The sequence below is a fragment of the Equus przewalskii genome, chromosome 3, assembly GCF_037783145.1.
Source record: "Equus przewalskii isolate Varuska chromosome 3, EquPr2, whole genome shotgun sequence".
NCBI classification, from domain to species: domain Eukaryota; kingdom Metazoa; phylum Chordata; class Mammalia; order Perissodactyla; family Equidae; genus Equus; species Equus przewalskii.
Window position 1 is genome coordinate 91,125,112 of NC_091833.1, and position 16,116 is coordinate 91,141,227.

Genomic DNA, 16,116 nt, shown 5'->3' on the forward strand with positions numbered 1-16,116 from the left:
GTATTTGCCATTTATTTTCAGCCATTTGTTTTCTGCCAGGATCCTACTAATATTCCATACACAATAATGTAGGAAGTAATAAGATCTTCCCATTTAGAAGTCTTCATATCTCAGAATGTTCAAGTTAGAGTTTGCTCACTTAGCTTTCTTCCAGAGAATTCTGGTAGTACAACCTATCATATTGTAACCCTGGTTTAAGGACAATTTGTGGTTTATTTCTGGTGTTGATCCATCCTTCACGTTCTTGGTCAGTTTCCTTTTTTTGATGTAGGGGGAGGATATACCACTTATTTTAAATTCCATGCTTAAAAGAATGGTTTATTAATTCATAGATGAATATGCTATAAATGTAGAAAATTAATGCTTATATACATCTATAACAAAGCACACATATATATTTACTTTATGGAAAAGCATAAATAGTAAAAAAGAACTCTATCTAATCTGTCCACGTATCTATATATTTATCAATATTTGTATGTTTGTGTATATTATGTGTAGATATCTAAAGAATGAAATTTTTTGATCAGTTTATTCCTAGCTGCTATATTTTGTTGTGACTGTTAACAAGATTGTTATTATAACTTTAAGTGTTTATTGTTGGAACTTAAGGAAACTGTAATTTTATTTTTTTAATTAACAAATATATACTTTATATTAGCTGCAATGTTTTTCATTTTATTTTCTTGGATTTTCCAAGTATCTTATGGTTCCTTATGTTTGCTTTATTAGTATTTTGCTCTAGATGCTTTAGCTAATTTTAACCAATCATAAAAATAAATATGAGGCAATTAATATTGAGATTTCTCACCTCACTTATGTTCATTGTTTTTGAGATTTTTTTTAACATACTCATATTTGTTTGTTTCAAAATATTATTTTAAAATTTCTTCTTAAAAGCTACATACTATTCCATTAGATATAAATAATATGTAATATGTATTTTCTCATACTTTCATTTCACTATCCTTTTCATCAATGTCTTTAAAAGTATCTCAAGTTTATTTTCTACTTGACTCTTCATTTCTGCTTTCTGGATATTTTATTTTAGATTTGTTAATAAAATTTTATTTTTCTCCTACTGTTTGTTTATATTGATTTATCTTTTCTCTAATTATCTTTTCTGAATGTCTTATTTATATTTTCAATTTCATAAATGTATATTTTTACACATTACATTTTACTATGGATTTGAAAACCTTAAATTTCTTCTGAATCTCCGTATAAAACCTTTTTGTTAGGAGCTTTTACTCTATCCTTTATACTAAACTCTACAGAGACTGTCTTCCATGACCACTTACATTTGCATAACTTGAATATGTTGTCCAAATTCCTCAAATGCTACTTCTCAATGAGATCTACCATAACCACTGTAATTTTGTTTTTCTTTTTTTGGTGAGGAAGATTGCCCCTGAGCTAGCATCTGTACCAATCTTCCTCTATTTTGTATGTGGGACACTGCCACAGCATGGCTTGACAAGCTGTATGTAGGTGGGCACCCGGGATCTGAACCCACAAACCCTGGGCTGTCAAAGCAGAATGTGTGAATTTAATCACTACACCACCAGGCTGGCCCCCCACCTCTGTATTTTTTTATTGTAACTTTTACCTCTCTGACTTTTCCAGCCTCATTTTACCATGTCATACTGTTATTTTCTTCATAGCCCTTATCCACTTGGAAGAGTATGTAATTTGTTTTGTTTACTGTTTAGATTTCCTCCTTACTTCCCACTAGAATGGAGGCTCCATGAATGCAGAGAAGGCTTAGACCTGTGCCTGGAACACAGTAAATGCTCAATAAATATTTTAATTCACATGATTAAAACTCTGAAACCCATCCCAGTCTTACTGAAAAAAAACTTCTGGATATGGATTCTGGGATTCTGCATTTTACATAGGTTCTTCTCAATGATTCTTATTCACAATAAAAATTTGGGAATTGTATCCTAAAATCAGAGAACTGAATGATGTGCAAGTGTGTGTATTTTGAAAAGCTGCTCTGGTGACTCCAATACACTTCCCATCTTCTTACCCTCATTGTTCTGGTGGATAGTCAATGAGCGCAGTTCTGTTGTTCCCAGATAGAATCTACTCCTGAAGTCAGGCTTGTTTTCTGACACTTGAAATAAGTTGTTTCCTGCTCAAGTGGTCATCAGTAGCATTCAGAGCTGCCAGGTCTAGTCCTGCCTCTGACCTTGCCTAAATCACTTACCTTGGTCTGCAATACTGTGTTATCCACTAGCTTTGGGAACCTCACAAGCTTTCCTGCTCTGTCATTTTCTGGACTCTCTGGCCTAGATATTTATGGTATGCTATAAAAAGAAACAGTACCCCCCAGGTGGCACTGTCTTTTCCCTACTTACTTCTAGATAAACTAGGCTACTTTTTATGTAAAGCAAATTATACATGGTACACTTTTTTTTCTGTAAATCAGCTTTGTTCATTTTATTAGTGGAGTCTTCCAAGTAATTATGCATCTCTTAGCTCTAAATGTTTAAACTTTAAGCTCTCTTTTTTGTCTTCCTGGGAATCATAGGGAGACGTTGGGGGAGGCTGCATATTAGGAACTGTTCTCGGATGCCATGTGAAACCAGACATTTCCCGTGATATAGCTGATTGGTATTGATGTCTCACGAGGAAGTGAACTATTGGTTTTTATTAATGATATATTTCAAAATACTTCAGGATCAATATAAGATACTACCATTGTTGATAAGAGATATTTAACTTGAGATTGGTGAGATATGCTAACTAATGAAAAAGACCAAAATGTCAAGGGCAGTGCCAACAGGATTGATATCAGAGTACATCTCTGAGGATTGTTTTGTTTCTGAGCCAGCATCTACAAATTTGCTAATATTCTTGTGACTGTTAATTGGCGTAAGAGTAGTGAAAAAAAAGATATATAGGAATTTTGGTGAGTATTATATTTCATGATATTTCTGGTGTTTTAACTCAGTTATACAATTTCTTAGTACATGAAAAGCTGAAGTGTTCAGTTAGTCCTTAAAATTTACCTCAAATCAGCATCATTAAAAGGCTTCTACTGTGAGCCAGATACTGTGCCACGGACTGCGAACACTATGACAAATGAAACTTCAAATATGTAGAAATCTAACATGGGAGACATAAGCAAATGCATGCACGGCAGTGTAATAAGTAAAATAAAAGGCACATAAAGTCTTTAGGGGTGACGCAAAGAAAGGAACCGTCAATTCTCATTCAACGCATGAGGTAAAGATTGAAAGAAGAGAATATTTAGGTCCAGGGAGTGTAAGAGAAATAAGTAAAATACCCAAGCACATAACGCCCTCTAGTGCCAGAGTTGGAACTGCTCAGAGATGCCAAGGCTCTCAATGGAGTGCTCTGACTATACAAAACAGCCCTTCATCATTGTCTTTGGCATTTTTCTTTTCTTTTTAAGTGTAAACTGAGTATATTTGATTCCTTATTACATATATAAAAATATAATAAGATAAGCCCATGGCAAACAACATGTAAAGTATTTAAAACTGTTATCCATTCTAGAGCAATTCTTCAGAGAAATACTAATCCATGGATTTGCATTATTATAAAAGATTTTTTAAAAGTTGTTATACAAATTTCTTATTTTTATCTTTAAAAAATCTTATTTTTTGTCTTAACTCCTCTATCTTTAGAAGAGTTTTATCTTCTAAAATTATGTTAAAGGTAAAAATTGCCATACTGTAATTATAGCTTTAGTAACATTGTTATCTGGTGCTTAACAGTAGCATACTATGTGACAACATTTATAGCTGAACAAAGTTCAAGAATTTTTCTGGATACTTATGTTTAAGAATTTGTTGTGTTCAAGAATCAAGATAGTAATAATAGCATAAATTTTTTAGCTTGTGGAGTTTTAAAACTGTAAGAGATCAACTGGCTTATCTTAAAAGACATTTACACAAAAAGAATAATAAATTTAACAGTATTTGTATCTAAATCACTTATTTTGTCAGTTGATCCATTAAATTTTGAGGCATACTTTCTATGGACAAGGATGGATTTTTGTTAGTGGTTCTAGAACCCTACTGTTTATACCATAAGTCACTTTGGTGGGCAGAGCATAATTCTGGCACTCATAGTCCAATATGTTATCTTGCAGGTATGTTTTGTGGTCTGGAATCCTAATTTTATAATTTTTAACCAAATAGTTTTTGTTCAGATAGTAATAAAACTATGTTACTAAACACTGTTTATGATTAAGTCACATTGATTATCCTCTTAAAGCATACAAGGGACTTTTTTAGGTATAGGCAACAATCCTGTCCTAGTTTCTTTTCTCTATTTGAATACTAATTGGAATATTTTAATACTATTTGAAGTATAAATGCTTATGCTGCATTTTGTGCCTTTGGATTAACAGTCTTGTCCTATATTTTTATAGCTATAATTTAACAAGTCACATGTATCGATGATTAGCTCATTTGATTAGAAATATTTCTAATCACAAGAATATTGCTGATCACACCAAGTTCATTTTTGCATTATTGTTTTGATTCCTTAATGAGCATGTTAACATTTTTAAGCAAATAGCTTCATTACTCATTCAAATTTTTGTTTTCTTCCTTTATTATTTCAACATTTCTTAATCACCAACTATGTACAGAGTGAAGCGTTACTATATTTTGGGGGGATAAAATAGTGAGTAAGATAAACCAATTCCTTGCCGTTATCAAGCTTTCATTTTAATATCTATATATATATATAGATATATATAGATATATCTATATATATCTCCACTATGTGAGAAAACAACTTTAAGAAGAATAGAAGAAAAGGAAATAAAAATAACAAAGGATAATATCTTCCCCTCCAGACACAGGAATTTTGCAATTAAAGAATTGTCGTTAGGGGTGAGAATAATGGACACCCTCATCCAGCGTGGGAAGCAGTAAAACAGCCACGGTTCAATAAAGCACAAGTTGTTAGGCTTACTTTAAAGAAAATTATACTAAAAGTAATTCAGTAACATATATCAACAGCCCTGAAAAAACCTCTTATATTATCAGAATCATTGTTTTCTATTTTTAGAATTTATGCATAGACTATATTGGGAAAAATGTGCAATTATTGAATGGGAAAAGGTGTTCACTGCATCCTTAAAAATGGTGTTAATATTTAAAAGATAATACTCAGGAATAAAAGCGTTATTAAATAAATTATGCTATGTCTGTGTAATTGAATACTGTTTATTTTCAAATTGTGCGCGTGAGCTCCCAGGGCTTAAGATCATGAGACGCAGATTCACCACATGGTTTTAGACAAAAAGTTTATTTTAAATGTTATGTTTGGATTTAATATGAAATTTTATCTGAAAAAAATTATCCAGCTATTAAAAATGTTCCATACATATATCTGTGTAAAATTAATACGTTTTGTGTTTATACAAAAATAATAATGATAGTCGAGTGTTCTTATAATGCTTAATTTTAGAAGTAGTTTGTTCCAGGATTTATCAAGAAAAAAACCCTGAAACTTAAAGAAAACAAAATAATGAACAAAATGCTTCGTATAACTTGAATTAAGTAAAATCTTTACAATAATACCAGAATGAATCATGTTGAATATTTTACATAATTTTTCCTACCAGTTACAATATAATTTAAATATAATTTAAATTTCTGTGTTTGAATTTTACAGCATGATCATATGTTTCTATTTTTGCAAACTTTCCCAGATCTTAACTCATTTTCCCCCAGCTTCATTCACTCTTGATATTCAAGTCATTTTCCTTTGAAGTATCAATCATATCACCAGGCTACTAAATGCCACCACTTCATTGCAACTGACCGTGCAGTTATCCAATATCATTTCCCTTAATTTCATGAAATCTTGCATATTTTATAAAATGTTTTACTTTCACTTTATAGAAATATTGCTCTGTATTTTCATTATATTATTGAATGTTAGTAAAATCCAAAAATCAGCTGGGTTAGCCCATGGTCTATGTAATCTCATAAATGTAGGACTCAAATGATAGGTCACTGAACATTTCTTTCAAATATTTCATTTGATACTTGATGTGTTTCTGAAATTGCTGCTCTCAGTTTCATATTATAAGATATAATAATTGGTGTCAAGTTATAAGATGAATTTCATTCTGTCTTTAGGAGCAGAATTTAGACCAAAAGTTGGTAAATATAAGTATATGAATATTAAAAAAAAAAACAAAAAAAACTTTGGGCAGAACTTGCTAACAGTAGATCTATGTATAGACTATGCTCTTTGTTGCAGGTATGGAAGCTGACTCAAGAACCACAGTGATAAAATCTATTGTAAGAGAATGTTGGGGCACAGGGAAGACTGCCCGAAAATATCCCACAATGGCATATTGATTACTTTGAATTAAAATTACTTGTTTTGGCTTAAAGTTTTCATCTTCCTCTCTCCTTCCCCCTGAAAGCAGGACATAAATCTCCAATGTGAAAGAGACCCTCCCCGCACCGGGAGGTAGAGACATCCTTATTACCAGAGCGAAGGAATTCAGGGCTGAGAAACCAGTATAGACAGACAATATTACTTTTAATAATTTATTACCTCAAGCCTAAATTCTGCTCAAATTCCTCACTAATTATGTACCCCAAACCTAAGTTTCTTTGTCCTGTCAAATCCTCATAACTTTGTTGTTCCTTTGTGTAAAAAGATATACAAACTGCCTGCTTTGTTCACTTTCTGAGCATTATTTTTATGATCTCCTGTACATATGTATTAAATTGTTTTCTCTCTTGTCAATCTGGTCTTGTGTCAATTTTATTGTTAGTCCAGTTATAAGAACTCAAGATGGGTAGGGGCGGAATTTCCCCTTCTCTAACAAGAACTAGGAAGCACCTCATACTTGTCAAGGATGGTGGCTGGGCTAGACAGTCTTAATTATACGATCCCATGAGTTTTCATTGGTTTTAATATGAAGATGACAAAGAGCCTGAAATCAGAGCTTCTAATCAAATTTGTGGGTTCTGTCCCAATCTGTTTTTTCCACTCTATACAGAAACATCATCAATCCTATTTTATTTTTTAAGGGAAGATCTTTATCAAAGCTCTTATTTTCTGATATTATTCTAGTAAATGTGGACAGTAGAAACAAGGTTCCTGTTTCATTTTTCCTTCATCATAACCTTTTGCTTTGCAAATAGGAAAGAGTTGAATCAAGGGGAAGTTGCTTTTCTCTTGGTAAGATTCTTTGATTACAAGCTACAAATTAGAATCCTACAGCAGGAAGGTATTTTATTTAAGCTCCACTGTAATAAATGAGTAAATAATGTCCTTGACACTATAATTCTGACTCCTTTGAGTAGCTAACTGAGGATTTAGTACCGATCCCAAAAGAGATAACCTGGGCAGCTAAATTAACGCTGAAAATCATTTTTATTTTCTTTTTCTAAACTAAAGGTTTAATTAACCTCTGCGCTTTCTGTTTGCTGATGAATGGCTTGCCTACCCTGAAGAGCTAGCTTCTTATCTAAGCAGCATCATCATTTCTTTAAAGTTTCAGTGGCCTCTGTTACTCTTAGAGGTTAAATTATTCAGAATCAGTAAAACACATTTTCAAAATAACTGAAAAAAATTACCTAATTATATAATAAGTATCTTACCAGAATTCAAAAATTTTAATATACTCTTTAATGAACTGTTTTCAATATTATTTTCTTTAAATTTACTGAAGCTGTAGATGTAATGGAATTCTGAATTAGACTGAGTTTTATGGGCATGAACATAGTTTATTCTGTACTACAGGTCATAATTTCATTCTATTATTATACAATTGGCTATTTGACAAAATAATTTATAAACTGAAGTAGATGTTCTCCTGATTTCAAGAATATTAAATGCATGAAAAAAAATCCACTGTAACAAAAGCCTTGCAGCCAAGACTTTGATGTTTATTATAATTAGATTTGTCAATAATTATGACTACCAATTTCAGTTGCTTGAATTCACCAGTTAAATAAACTTCCAATCTTACTTTATTTTTTTGAAGGCAATATTTTCCCTTCATCTGTCAACAATGAACTTGAAATCTTTGCTTTCATTTGGAGATAGCAATACAAGTGTAAAAACACTTTAGTTTCCTTGTTAGTAAGGATTATTTTTCTACCCTGGTTAAAAAAAAAAAAAAGGTAAATTTTGTTGCTTGCTTTTGTCTCAAAACAGAATAGTTTTCAGTTTCCAAAAGGAGATTTACAACCTACCTAGTCACAATATAAAGCTTTCTGTTACACACATTTAACTCCCTTTTATACAATGACCCAGAAAAATGGTCATTCTTGATCAGCAGAGGAGTCAGACACAGATGCCACTTTAAAAAAAAAAAAAAATCCTCTCTGAAGTTATGCAGGCGAGGAGAGAGAGAGACGGGGGATGCGGATGGGTTGGTAGTGGGAGAGGGGCTCTGATTTCTGAAAAGGCCAAGTAGGAAGGTACTCAGCTGGGTCTGTACAAATGCAGAATCCTTTATCAACATGGAGACTTGGGAATACATTATCCTGTAAAATTCCAAAAGAAATAAATATATCTTGAGTATATCAGGGCCTGAACAATAAGTATAACATAAAACAGCCTAAGGAGGCCAAGTGAGCATGAATGTAGGACATGGGGGCGAGGGGAGCAAAGGTGGTAAGATGCGTGAGAGGGACAGCGGAGGACAGTGTATACAGAATCAATATAATTTTAAACTTAGTATTTTAAGGTACTATGGTTATGGACTCTATGTGAGATCCAGAAATATTCATTGATATTCTTAAGATTCTTAAAGTGAAATATCTGTTTTTTAAAACACATTATTTCATGTTATGCTTATCAGAGCCCTGCTGAATAGATAGGACCTGTACAATGTATGACACATATAGCTTAAACATCTTACCTGAAAGTCCATCAAAGGGAATCTTGCCTTCTTACAGATTATTTTTACTTATTTGCTCCATAGATAGGATGAAGATATAGTAATGCCTCTGTCATTTTCCTCTCAAAATAAAAATTCTACTTTTTGAGTCTTCCAAGACACTCAGGTTCACGTAAAGTTTTGATTTTTCACTATATTGATTGTTTTAATTTCTGACCCATGCTCCACCTCTGCGAGCTATATGTTAATTTTAGTGTGTTTATTATGTATGATCAGGTAGGATACATGTTGTGTACCATTTGAGCTGTGCATACCTGTGATAACAGTTCCAAATCTGTTATATACCTATGTACAGGTGTGTATTTCCCACGTAAATAATACTGGAACGTGAGGAGAAGAGACCTGTATCACTTCTGAGCTTAATAGGTGAATCATCTGTGGAGCTTTCTCTGTGCTTCTCAGCTGGATGATGTCACAAGATGGCAGAACCAGGAGATCCACCCCACCAGGACCCTGGACTGAGATGCCGTGTGAAGGAGGGCTCTCCATCTTCAGAGAATTGAGAAGATAGAAACAAAGATCTGTGGATGGGAATTTCTTCTGTTTCTACATATGTTTGTGAGCATTTCATCAGGAAAACAAAAATGAAGTGGGTATTCAACAAAAGGAATTTAATATAACAATTTAATCGGAGGCACAGAAACAGTTCTCAGTTACCAGGGGCCCTAACCTGCAAAGTCATCTGCTGTTGGAGTGCAGCTGCCTGCGAGGGACGAGGAGTCTGCTCTTTACAATCTTCCAATCTTAGTTTTTTCAAAGTTCTTGGTGATTGTGATAAACTCTAAAATAACCCATTATACACTAAGTATTAAGATCTTTACCTGAAACCTGAGATGTGTTCTTAAAATTTTGCCCACTGGGAGATTTCCTGTCTGAGTGACCCCTGATTGGGGCAAGAACGCAGCAGCAGGAAATCAATACTTTCTCCTCTTGTTATTGGATCTGGAGGAAAGAGTCCGTGTGAATTAACGAGTATGGGTAGAGCGAGAAGCAGCAACATAAAGACAGCCTGTCCTAGTGGAGGCTATCTCCTCAGAAAAGAACTTGTGTTTTCTAAACCCACTCAAACCCGATGTCGCATATCCCACTTCTCCTTAACAATGGAGTTCTACTTTGCACTTCTGAATTTATGGTTTGAAATGGAATAGATATTACTCACTTCAGGTCTCATAGTCATGTCTCCCATAGGTATAAATTTAATTTCTATCAGCTCCCAGTATCAAGCCAAGAGCTGTCTCTTTAAAAAAAAAAAAAAGAAAACAAAAGAAAAGAAAAGTGACATGTCTGAAAAAGTCTCTTTTAGGTGTGGTTATGGGCACATGGAACTGAGTGGTAGAATGTCCTACAATCTGCTAAATTTTTGAGGGCATGCACTGCCAAAGGAACCATTAACTGAAACTTCTGCATCTTCTATTAGCTTGAGAATGACTTTGCTTTAACTTTATAGTAATGATAGAAATTTCCTTTTGAAAATAATATATGAGTATAAATGTGAGTTAATTTAAAAAACAGAGATTGTAATAGAATGAATGATTCTCAGACATGACAAAAATTCTTAATAGTATGCAAACATATGAATCTAGGTACCAATGTTTTGAGATTTATATTTGATTGTAGACAAAAAAAACTGGAACTTTTCTAAACAAATATTTTATTTATTTCTAAACAAATCTTATTTTATTAACATAAGTGAAGCTCAGAGGCTCCCTTGCCTTAGCATCCTTAAAGTCCTCTTCTCTCTTCAGAGAAGCACATTTCCTCTTCTGCTCTATTCCAACAGTAACCAGTGGGTCTCGTAGAGTTAATAATAGGGAGTAGTGAGGGCAGCATTTTGTCCGTGAGGAACATGGCGCTTGTTCAGAAAGCAGGCCAATGTCAGTGGGCTTCTGATATAACTGTTCTGATTTGTTTTTGGTAGGAAAAATTTTCCAAGTTCTCCACTGCTATATTTTCTTCAAAAATTATTTTTCCAGATTTAGCTGCTGAGAGTTATGGACATCAGCCTGGAGTTGAATTAAATGGTTGTTTCTAAAGGGAAGTTAACTTAGTGTTGACACTCCGCTGTAGACTATAGGTGTTACCGAACCTGAAGTGAGTTCGATCACTCGTTGAGCAGCAAGCCAATCTCTGACACCAGGTGTGGTGGAAGAAAGTAGGAATTTTCTTTTTACACAGCGCTGAGCAAGGAGAGAGGGCAGCTAACGGTCAAATCCCAAACGCCCCGAAGAGCTAAAAGAAAGAGTTTTTATTTGGGGTTTGAGGTAGGGGAGGGGGAGCATATGGCCTTGCTGGTCAGAGCTTTCCTACCAGCCTGTCTTTGGCTTTGAGACACTTGCAGAGAGGAGGGAGCCTGTGACCTTGCTGGTCAGCAGCTTTCCACCAGTCTGTATCTCTTTGTGGGGAGGAGATAGTCCAGGTGCTTGTCCTTGACGGTGTCTGTCTCCATGGAGGATAGTGGATTCTGGAGCCAGGAAGCCAGAGAGTAAGCAGGGAATGAGTGTTTTGGTTTTAACCCCATATATGCTGGGGTTAATGTAGGGAAACTGATATCAGGGTCGGTATCATAGGCATTCAGATTTTCTGGCAGAAGATAAAGAGATGGACAGAATAAGTACCTTATCTAACACAATAAAGATTCCTCCTCTACCTCAGCGAAGTAAATACTAGAATGTGATTCAAAACAGCCTGAATCTTGCAGACTTGACTTCCAACAAGAATTGTTGAGCTTAGAGACATATTTGGCCAGATGAATATTTTTAATTCATACTTTCTCCTTCAGACCTTGAATGTGATGATATATTCTTCAGCTCTGCATCACTTTTTTTCACTCTTACTCTAAATAAATCCAAGGCCAACTGTGACATTTGGACTTCATAAAATTTTGATGGTGGCCAATGGGTGCATAAAAGATAAGAAACTGTCCAAATAAGACCAGTCATCTAAAGAGGCCTCATGTATTCTGACACGATAAATATTAATGTTGTCTTATTAAGTGTATTTTTTTGAGAGCTGAATAAAATTTTACAGAAAGACTACATATTGGGAAGTCAAAAATCATTCATAAGACATATTTGTGATTAACATGACTCCCTCTACTGAGATATTTTTGACATGAGGCCTTAGAGGAAAGGCCAAAAATCTTGCACGTCACCTTAAGATGATTTTTTATACATGACAAAAGTAATTTGGTCAGAACTTCTAAACTTAGTACATTCCACTATATTCCAAAACAGACTTATGACTTGAGATCTTTTTTCCAGAGGCAGATTATCTCAGTTAATTGATTTATAAAATTGTAAAAAAAAAGAATGCTATGATAATCTATCTCATTAGATTAATGGGGGTATTAAATAAAGGCATGTGTATCTGACAAGAACTAAGATGAGGAAAAATAAAGATGTGGGTCTGAAAATAAGAGTTGAGTGAGTTTGAACCTCATAAATTAGGGGACATTTCAGGAACTGGCTGAGGTATAGAAATCAGCCTGGAATTTCAGAGCACCTCAATTGAATGATGACCTGATAAGTGAAAGTTGGGATTATGTTCTCCACTTAATTAGGATAATTGGCATAAAACAATTAAGTGGGAATGAATTCCTATTTAATATTTACTAACATGGCATGTTTTACCTAATTAGCGAACTATGTTCATATGCTGGGGAATCTGGCACATTTCTGTGACAGGTGTGCAGTGCTTGCAGTAATATAAAAATATGCAATATAGTTACAGTTTTATAATTTAAGATAAGAAAATGAAGTTAGCATGCTTTGGTTCCACATGTCATGTGCCCCAAGGAATACTTACACAACATCACTCTGCGTGAATGAATCACTGGTGAACCGTGGCTTACTGAAGTGCCTACGCATTTTCTTAACTGGAGGTTAGTGCTTTCCTGGGGGATTCTCCAAATGCTAGTCCCAAGCTTGGTGTTACATATCAGGTTCCTTGGTCAAAAAGAGGGAGAGATTACCAACAGGCTTGATTTTTTTGAGGCTTTCTGTCTTCAAGTAAGAATGACTGCTAACATCTATGTAACCACTTATCAAGAAGGATCTGAGACAACCATAAATTTGTTACCATTGAGGTTATCCTAAAAAGACATAGATTCCAATGCATTTATTCAAACACTCTGGGAATAGGAAGGACAATCAAAGACTATATAATCTACTTCTAGATCTCATACAGCCTCTGAAGCACTGCCTACCCACTGACTCATGAGAACATTTCCTTACCACATATGGATGCATTCAACTATGTATGCAGTAACTATATGTTACAATATTACTATATGTCAGGCCTTCTGTTATGTTCTGTAGATGTAATGGAGAAGAGAAATTGTCCCCAAGCTTAGAGTAGTTTGAATTTCAGGGTACGTGAGATTTCCTTATAAACTACTGTAATATGGCAAATAAATGAGAAGCAAAAATAAAAACAAAAACAGAATGCTACAGAACTAACTAATATCTTGTAATTTTGCACAGTTTGGACTTAGCAGGGAAAAATCCAACATCTGCTTTTCCGTACATACCCCCAAATGAGAAGTCCATTTTATGTATCCAAAAGCCTGCACTTTCATTAGAGAGAAATAAACATTCATGTGTGTGTGCAGGTGTGTGTATGTGAGTATGTTTCGGATTCATTCTGCAGAGTGATTATACTTGATCATCCATCTCCTTCTCTAATCTACTTTTGCTTATTATCAGCATTCATAGTTTGGGGAAACGTCCCTTATTACTCATGGGATGCAAAGAAGGGTAAATAAATAAATAAATAAATTCATCCCAGCAATATACTTGGGTCTCAGGTAAGACTAGATACAACATGTCAGACGTTACTGGAATTCTATAGCCATCTCTGCTTTTTCCTTCTCTTTGCTTGTGGCCCTGGTTTTTCTCACTGAAGTTTGGCTACTTAATTGCGTCAGAAAAACAAAAGTTACTGATAGCACCTTCCTTTCAAATCTTACTATTCCAATTTGGGGAAAGGGTACTTCTAAAAAAGAATTTCCACAATATTCTAGAATCTTAGACAAAATATGACTCCTCTGATAGGTGAAGGACTCAAATATAAATAAATTTAAGTGGTCAATTTTGCATTGTCCCCTTTCTCGTTAACTAAGCAAAGTACTAAGATGTGTTTTGGAGGAATATGCAGTCGTTTGTTGTTTGCTGGTTTCTAGTTATACTTAACTCACTTTTGAGGATTTGGAACCTTGTGGAATTATACCTCATGGTGTGAAATTGCATGCTAAATATAAACCAAGTTTACAGACATGGTGCAGATATGCATACAAATTATCATGAATCCTTAGAAAAATCTGCCAGGTAGGCATAATTTTTTTCTTTATATTACATATAGAGAAACTGAGATTCAAATATTTTAGGTGGTTTTTCCAAGTCCATATAACATATAGAGTCATGCTTGTGTAAGCTTTTCTGCTTTGCTGTATCTTCCCCAGTATTGCTCAAAGAAACTTAATAGCTGAGAAAAATTGCCTTCAGTGCTGCCTACAAAGTAAGGCAAAAGAGACTGATGAAAATTCCATATTCCATAATTATAATTTCTCTTGAAATATTTATTCCCCTTTAATTTAATTTATATTGATATCCTATATGCAGTTCCTTTGATATTCATTTCAACTAATTTAAAATCCACTTAAAAATTTGATTCCAGAGCAAACCTTGCTGTTTTAGAGGTCACTGCAAATGCATATCAGTTGGCTCATCTAATGAATTAATCCACCCTGAAATAACCTTGACTCCCAACCATAGATTATTTTACTACATTAGAAGAGATTAGCATAAGCTTTTATTATAATTACTTACATTATTAACATGTTACTGATTAGCTATACACATTTTAAAAGATTATGTCTACAAAAAATATTTTAGAAAGGAATTAGCAACAGTGCACATGAAAAGACCATAAATGAAAAACTTTACTACTAGGAGATAATTGTCTTAAACTGAATAATGGTTACAATTTCCAATAGGATTTTATAAAAGGCAACTGGGAAGATAAAACAAATATAGGATTATGTTAAAAGGAAGAGTAGTATGATTTCAATAAAACTTGCCCAAAGAATTAACCTCACCAATATTTTCCTTATTGAGAATGGATTGTAAATTATTTTTAGTAAATGATCAGTTAACAAAGATATTTACATTTGTTTCCTAAGCATGCACTACATGGCTCACTTCAGAAAGAAAAAAACAAATTTTGTTGTATTAAGATGTTTATGGCAAATTAGTTGCTTTGATAAGAAATAATACTAAAATATAACATTTAGTATACTCCCATATAGATATATAGGACATGTATAGATGCAAGACAATATCCTAGATCTAGACAGTATCAATATTACATACATGCATGTATATGTATGTATTGTCCCCTTACTAGGCAGTTTATTCTCCAACCAAGAAAAACTGAAGGCAATCTGCTGGAGAATTTTCTCTTGCTCCAGGAAGGTTGGTCTTTTTGTTCCACTCACACCTTCAACTGATTGGATGAGGCCCACTCACATTATGGAGGGAGCTTGCTTTACTCAAAGTCTGCTGATTTAAATGTTAAGAAGTCTTCAGGGAATCATTTGGATGATTCAAATTTCTTTAGATATTAAAAGCTGCTGCCAAGGAAATTTGAAGCATTGCTTTCTCTTTTTCTTAAAGATATGACATTGGCCAATGTTTCTTGAAGACTGCTTATTGCCAGGCATTTCACTAAGGGCTCCAACAAACACGACAATTCAAACTTATTACATTGATCTAAGAGCTGCATTTGTTGGGACCATTCTTTCCAAAACAGCTGCTGCATTGTTTAAATATTTGACGAACTTACTGCAGAGTTTAATTGCTTTCTGAATGTCACCTATTTGTTAATCTTCTTCTCTCTCTTTGTTAAATATTTTAACGTTTTTTAAAAATGTTAATCTCATCTGATAAAACCCTCACAGAAACATCTAGAATAATGTTTGACCAAATATCTGGGCACTCGGTGGGCCAGCCAAGTTGACACATAAAATTAACTATTACAAGTACATCCCTTGTCAATTTGGCATCCATATGCATCTCCTTAAACCATAATTAATCTGCCGGTAAAGAGAATAACAAAGTCATACTTCCACCTGACATGATACAATTATCCTGCATACAAATGAAAATGTACCAACTCTTCCCCAGAAGAGTAAACAG